This window comes from Thermothelomyces thermophilus, chromosome 1, assembly GCF_000226095.1.
Source record: "Thermothelomyces thermophilus ATCC 42464 chromosome 1, complete sequence".
Classification (NCBI taxonomy): domain Eukaryota; kingdom Fungi; phylum Ascomycota; class Sordariomycetes; order Sordariales; family Chaetomiaceae; genus Thermothelomyces; species Thermothelomyces thermophilus.
The window spans coordinates 9,810,350-9,818,492 of record NC_016472.1 but is presented as its reverse complement, the minus strand read 5'-3'; positions in this window follow the sequence as shown (position 1 = coordinate 9,818,492).

Here is an 8,143-nt window from a genome sequence, read left to right as displayed (position 1 = left end):
GTTTCCACCTCGAATGGCTTCTTAGGGTCTAGTAGTACTAATACTAGATCTTCGGTAATGGCGTCACGAATCTACGTAAATACTTACTTATGTTATTCTTCCTATTAGAATTTAGCATTCTTCTTAGTAAGTTCGTACAAAGGTCGTACGATCGCTCTAAAGTTCCTAATAAACATCTGGTAAAAGTTTGTAAATCCGATAAAACTTTATACTTCTATAACTAACGTCGGTTAGGGCCAATTCTTAATGGCTTTAACCTTTAAAGGTTCTATCTGGATTTGTCCTAGAGATATCTCGTATCCTAGAAACACCGTTTTCCTAATATAGAATTTGCTCTTTTCCTTGTTAACTAATAGCTTGTACACGTATAGCGCGTCTAGCACTACTTTTATATGCTTCCGGTGTTCGTCTATTATCTTAAAGAAGATAAGTATATTGTTAAGATAATATACTACAAATTTGTTAAGAAAGGGTCGGATAGCTTGATCAATTAGGGCTTAGAACGTTACTAACACGTTTATAAGTCTAAATGGCATGATAAGGTACTTATAGTGGCTATAGGGTGTCCTAAAGGCCGTTTTCCACTTGTTACCTTCTTTGATCTATATATAGTTATAGGCTAATAGTAAGTCAAGATACGTAAAATATTAGGCTCCTACTAACTAATCTCAGAGCTATAAGATTAGCAGTAACAGGTATCGGTTTTTCATAGTCTATTCGTTAAGTTACTAATAGTCAATATATAACTATAGCTTTCTATCTTTCTTAGGTACAAATAGGATTAGGTAGCCTGTTAGCGATATCGACAGGTAGATATATCCTCTTCAAAGGTTCTCCTCCAAATATCGCTTAAGTTCTTCGTTCTATATCTAGCTCGTATAGTAAATCTTAAAGAACTTCAGTCATACTCCTTCCTTAAGCTTAATCTCGTAATCCTATAGGCCGTATTCTAGTAGTCCTTCCAGATGTTTCGGTTCGAATGCTAGGTGTCCTTTGTATTCCTTTGGTACTTCCCTAGTCCTATCTCGTCTCTCGGTTTTCTAATAGTATACGAACTTGGTTCTATCTATAGCGATACTAGCGATTTCTCCTGTCTTAACCTACTACTCTAATTACAGTGCTCCGTATTCGTTAACAGAGAGAATAGCTATCGGCGGTTTAGCTCGTTCCTCCTGTCGTAATATTGATGTCGTTATACTACCTCTTCTAGAGTTTGTAGTAGTCTGCCTACCACTATCTGTCTCTTATAGTAGATCTATAGGATATGCCTTTCCTTAAGCATCGTCTGCTCATGATCCTTGTACGCTCCCTATCTTACTAGTCAAATATAACTCTATTTAGGGTTATAGGTAGCTACTATTCTTCTAGCTAATGTCCAGGTCGTAGTCTTCATACTATAGTAACCCTAATATTATATCTTTGTCGTTACCTATATCTATAATACTAAATACAACTACTATAGTCTTCCCTACTATAGTAATGTTAATCGGTTCGGTCTCCCTATATACCTATTATATCGGAAATAGCCCTTTGATTATACTATACTTCTACTTTATTCTCTAGGGTATCCGTAGCTAATTTACAAGTGTCGGCGAAATCAGGTTTATCTCTGCTCTACTATCTACTAGTACGAGCATTTCGTGCTATTTCTACTATACTATTATCTATAATTGCTTATCTTGCCGCCGTTATCTAAAGATTATAGCGATTTCCTATATTTCTGCTAGGAGGTCTCGATATAGTAGTCTCTTACGTTAGTCCCTCCTATACTACGCTACTACTTGCCGCTACACGGGCGTTAATGGTTTCTAGGCCCCTCGAAGGGCCCTGACCTGTTTCCTAGGTTAGTGCTAACCTCTTTAGTCATTCGGCTAATAGCAGCTTTATCGATCGTACTCATTTCTATAAGCTATTAAGTGCTTACAGCTTCCTACTATTAGGTCTGTTCTGCTTTTCGTCGTATATACTATAGCTTCGTCTAAAGCTCCCGAATTCGTAATTTCTTTTCGTCCGTGTAATAGAGGTAATCGTTACTCTAGTACGAGTCCTATATGTCTTGTCCGGTTCCGTAGTACCTAGGCTAGGCTCGTCTTAGAACTATTGTAATGCTTTCTAGATCGCGAGTTTCGATCTTCTAGAGTAATTCGGCTGCTCTATTTCCTATATTGTAGACCTATTCTATAAGGCATAAGCTTCCGTCCTCATTTCCTTGTCAAGTCGGCTAGTGATTGTTTTCAAATTTGTCGTAGAAGTAGTATTAGCATTTATATACTATATACTAGAACTAGGGCACTTATATATATACCTTGTATCAAGGGTATAGTTATATAGCATTACCTAGGAGGTATTAGAATTCTTTCCCAAATCCTTCCCATTATATATAGACCGTAAGTACTCTAGTACTAATATAGGAGTATTTCTTCTAGTAGCTTTCCTATATACGTTTGTCTTTTCTACGGTTTGCTTATATAAACTAGTATTCTAGGTTCTATATATCATTACTAAGTTATTAGCTATCAAGATACTTGGCGTAGCTTTCAGGCCTATCGTACGTCATAGGCTATTCTCCTTTAATGGTTTCTATAATACGTTAGAGTTCCCTTATTTCGTCCCTCATTCTATCGCTCTAGTAGGCAAGTCGAATCAAGCGCCTATCCCATTCGTATAGCTCCGTATTAAGCCGAAAAACTTCGTTACGGTACCATTCGATTTGTTCCTAAAGGAATAGAACATTAGGTCCAGGTCTTTCGATTCCTTAAGTATCGGTTGTCTACGATCTATCCTACCTCTATATAACTATAAAGCCCTACTGCCTCAAGGCTAGGAGAATTGAAACTGGTGGTACATATTCTCCTACCATGTCCTATTTAGCAAGTCCTATCTCTAGGTCTATAGTGACTAGTTCGGAGTACGGTACTTGTTCGTCTTTACCATTGTTGTCATGTCCGGGACTGTCCGTGTCACTGTCCTTGTCTTTGTAGCTCGTGGCCGCTACTTTGATAACGTCCTTAGTAGTTTTGTCGATAGTCGTAATTTCCCTTCTAGGGGTTAGTTTCTATTCTTTCTTCGGGCTCCGGCATTCTCGCTTATAGTGCCCTTTCTTTCTATAGTTATAGTAGGTAACATTAGACTTATCTTTAGTTGTCTTCTTCTGGTCCTGCTTCTATACTATGTCTATATTTATAGCTCTAGGGTATGTCCTATACGAGGTACTAACGTACGCTCGCTTTTTCTTATTGTTAGCCTTAACCGTAGTTCCATTTATTCGACCTCGTCTTTGCTACTCTTGTACATAGAGTCGATCGTCGATCTTAATAGCCTATATAATATATTTATCTAGAGTCTTAGGCTAATTATACTTATATAGCTTATCCTTAACCTTTTCCTTTAAGCTATTATAGAACAATTATATTAATACCTTATCGTTAAGCTAAGACTTAAGTATATCCTATCTAAATTATATAGTATAAGAGGCTATTAACTTAGTCTATTAGAGATTAGCGAGTCTTTCTTATATATAAATCTTCTTATCTTTATCACCAAAAACTTTCTAAAGCTCTTCTTCAAATCAGTTATAAGATTAGAAGACTGCCTATATAAACGCGTCTTAGTCGTCTTTGTCTTCCTTAGTAAGGTAGTCGTTCTATATAGGCTTAAACTATCTAAGTACCTTGCCCTCTAGTCTCATAGCTATATAAAGGACTTTAGCTTTATCGTCCGGAAACTTGTCGTTATTAAGCCAGAAGTAAGATTAAAGGTTTATTAGAAATCCTATAAGATCTTCCTTAGTTCCTCTATATTTGCCAGGTAGTTTAATCTTAATATAGCTCGCTTTAGTAGTCTCAAGCGTCTCGATTTTAGCATAGGCCTTGTTAACTAACTTCTATAAGTACTTTTCACGGTTCTCGAGTTCCTTAATTCAAGCTTAAGCAGCCTTATCTCTCTAGTCTAACTCCTAGATCTACTACTAGAGTTAACTAAGCTAAGTAAGCAGCTGTTCGGCCGTAACGTTAGTAGCTATGTCGATATCGAGGTCAAAGTCACCTCCGTTCTAAACTATAATAGAATAAAGGGAGTAGTAACAATATATAACGAACCTAACTCAGACTTCTTCTAAAAGGGTCTAGACGGAGGTAGGTAAAGTGGGACAAGTAGGCAGGTCGTCTAAGGGATTTGGTGAAGCCAAAGGGTTTATAACAACACTTAGAGTTATCTCTTATAGTAATTAGCAATGCTTGGTATAAGTATTGTAATTGTGATTATTACTACTAGTGAACTCCTAGAGTCTACTATAACGAGTGACTATCTACATGTATATATAATCCTAGTGATCATTCCTGATCATGGTGATCGTGAGTGATTGCATGGTGGTGATTACCCTGATCACTGGTAAGCGTAGTGATCACTATGCTTCCTATGCTATAATTAGTCCTTTCGTTCCTTTGACTTGATTAGCCCATTCGTGCTAGTGGCTCAGGCGGCATCTGTATGTATATTTCCGTAATACTAACCTAGGAAACAGGTCAGGGCCCTTTAAGGGGCCTAGAAGCTATTAACGCCTATATAGCGGCAGGTAGTAGCGTAGTATAAGAGGAACTAGCATAAGAGACTACTATATCGAGACCTCCTAATAGAAATATAGGAAATCGCCGTAATCTTTGGACGATAGCGGCAAGATAAGCGATTATAGATAATAGCATAGTAGAAACAGCACAAAATGCTTATACTAGTGGATAGTAGAGCAGAGATAAACCTGATTTTACTAACACTTGTAAATTAGCTACAGATACCCTAGAGAATAAAGCAGAAGCATAGTATAGTTAAAGGGCTATTTCTAATGTAATAGGTATATAAGGAGACTAAACCAATCGATATTACTATAGTAAGAAAGACTATAGTAGTTATATTTAGTATCGTAGATATAGGCAACAATAAAGATATAATATTAGGGTTACTATAGTATAAAGACTACGACCCAGACATTAGCTAGAAGAATAGTAGCTACCTACGACCCTAAATAGAGTCATATTTGACTAGCAAGATAGGGAGCGCGCAAGGATCGCGAGCGGACGATGCTCAGGGGAAGGCATATCCTATAGATCTACCGCAAGAGACAGATAGTGGCAGGCAGACCACTACGGACTCTAGAAGAGGCGGCATAACGACATCGATATCGCGATAGGAGGAACAAGCTAAACCGCCAATAGCTGTTCTCTCTATTAACGAATATAGAATACTATAATTAGAGTAGTAGGTTAAGATAGGAGAAATCGCTAGTATTGCTATAGATAGAACCAAGTTTGTATATTACTAGAAAATCGAAAGACGAGATAAGACTAGGGAAGTACTAAAGGAATACGAAGGATACCTAGCATTTGAACCGAAATATCTAGAAGGACTACTAGAATACGGCCTATAGGATTACGAGATTAAGCTTAAGGAAGGAGTATGACTGAAGTTCTTTAAGATTTACTATACGAGCTAGATATAGAATAAAGAACTTAAGCGATATTTAGAGGAAAACCTTTAAAGAGGATATATCTGCCTATCGATATCGCTAGTAGGCTACCTAATCCTATTTATGCCTAAGAAAGACGGAAAGCTACGGTTATATGTCGATTATTAGTAACTTAACGAATAGACTATGAAAAACCGATACCTATTACTATTAATCTCACGGCTCCGAGATCAGTTAGTAGGAGCCTAATATTTTACGTATCTTGACTTGCTATCGGCCTATAACTATATATAGATCAAAGAAGGCGACGAGTGGAAAACGGCCTTTAGGATACCCTATAGCTATTACGAGTACCTTGTTATGCCATTTAGACTTATAAACATGCTAGTAACGTTCTAAGCCTTGATTAATCAAGCTATCTAACCCTTTCTTGACAAATTTATAGTATATTATCTTGATGATATACTTATCTTCTCTAAGACGATAGACAAACACCGGAAGCATGTAAAAGTAGTGCTAGACGCGTTATACGTATATAAGCTATTAGTTAATAAGGAAAAAAGCGAATTCTATATTAGGAAGATAGTCTTTTTAGGATATAAAATATCCCTAGGACAAATCTAGATAGAACCTTTAAAGATTAAAGCTATTAAGAATTAGCTATAACCGACGTTAGTTACGGAAGTACAAAGCTTTATCAGATTTACAAACTTCTACCAGATGTTTATTAGGAACTTTAGAGTGATCATACGACCTTTATACAAACTTACTAAGAAGAATACTAAATTCTAATAGGAAAAGTAATATAAGTAAGCATTTATATAAATCCGTAACGCCATTACTAAAGATCTAGTACTAGTACTACTAGACCCTAAGAAGCTATTCGAGGTAGAAACGGACGCTTTAGACTACGCCATTAGAGGATAATTAGGATAACGAGACAGACAAGGAAAGCTATATTCTATAGCCTTCTTTTTAAAGAAGCTCGACGGACTACGTCTTAATTATCCGATCTACGACAAGGAACTACTTACGATTATCAAAGCTTTTAAGGAGTAGCAACTATACCTTAGTAGTACAATTGAACTAGTATAAGTGTATATAGATTATAAGAATTTGCAATACTTTATAACGATAAAAGAGCTTAATAGATAATAAATATAATAGGCAGAATTCCTCGTAGAATTTAACTTTAAGATCCGCTATAAGAAGGGCAAAGAGAACATACAAGCAGACATCTTAAGCTGACGAACAGATTATATAGAAGGACAAACGGGAATAACATTACCGTTGTTTAAGGAACGAATAGACAGAACGCTATATTACGAAACGTAGACACCTATAGAAGATAATCTACTTAACTCGTTCCTAGAATGTTATATAATCTTTCAAGAAGAAAGGATTAACAAGATATAATATTAAGTAGTACCTAGACCACTAGTACCTAACGAAGTAAAAGAAAGAGATAGGAAACTTTGGTACCGAGGCAAAGTATATATCTATGACTAGGATTAATAGCTACAGATGATTCGAGAACTCTACGAGTCGAAACTCGGAGGATATAAAGGAGTTACAAAGACTGTCGCACAAGTTAAGAAACATTATAACTTTCTATAGTTAACGGCACGAGTTAAGGAAGTCATATAGAACTATGACATTTGCAATCGAAGCAAAACGGCATAATATAAGCTGTATAGGCTACTTTAGCTACTACTAATAGCTAACAAACTATAGAGCTCGGTCACGATAGACTTTATTATAAAGCTACTAGAATCGAAGGATATAGCTATAGGAGTGATCTATAATAGTATTCTTATTATAGTAGATCGCCTAACTAAGTAGGTATATTTCTTTCCCTATAAGGAGTCCTAGATAGTAAAACAGTTAGCAGATGTAATCTATTAGCAAGTTACATTAGTATATACCTAGCTATAAGAATAGATTACTAATAGAGATACCAAGTTTACATCGAAGTTCTAGCAAGCGTTAATGCAATGATTAGGCGTTAATAGCAAGCTATTAATAGCATATCACCTACAGACCGACAGATAAACAGAGTAACTAAACTAAGTTATTAAGTAATACCTCCGCTCTTATATTAACTACTAGCAAGACGACTAGGTCATACTATTACTAACAGTATAACTCGCTTATAACACGATGCTAACGAAAACGACCAAAGTCATACCATTCTTCGCAAACTACGGATATAAAGCAGACCTTAGGCAAGGATTAGAGGTCATAGTGCCAAGAGCAGCAGTCAAAGTAAAACAAATATACGTACTATACGAGAAACTCAAAAAGGAACTTAAGTTTGTCAAGACTAGAATAAAGAACTACTACGATAAATATAGGCTCGAGGGACCTTGCCTAAAGAGGGGAGACAAAGTCTACCTAATTATACGAAACTTACAAACTAAACAACTAAGCACAAAGCTAGACTTTAAGAAGATCAGACCCTTCGTTATCAAAGAATAAATTTCGATATCTAACTACCGACTATCGTTACCATCATCTATATACCTACAGACAGATGTTTTTTATATTTCACTTCTCGAACTAGTACCAAAGAACGCTAAGGTTACTACATATATTAAAGCAGAGGATAAAGAGGAAGAATAGGACGTCGAAGAAATTCTAGATTTATATATTATTAACGGAGAACTATAGTACCTAGTTAAATAG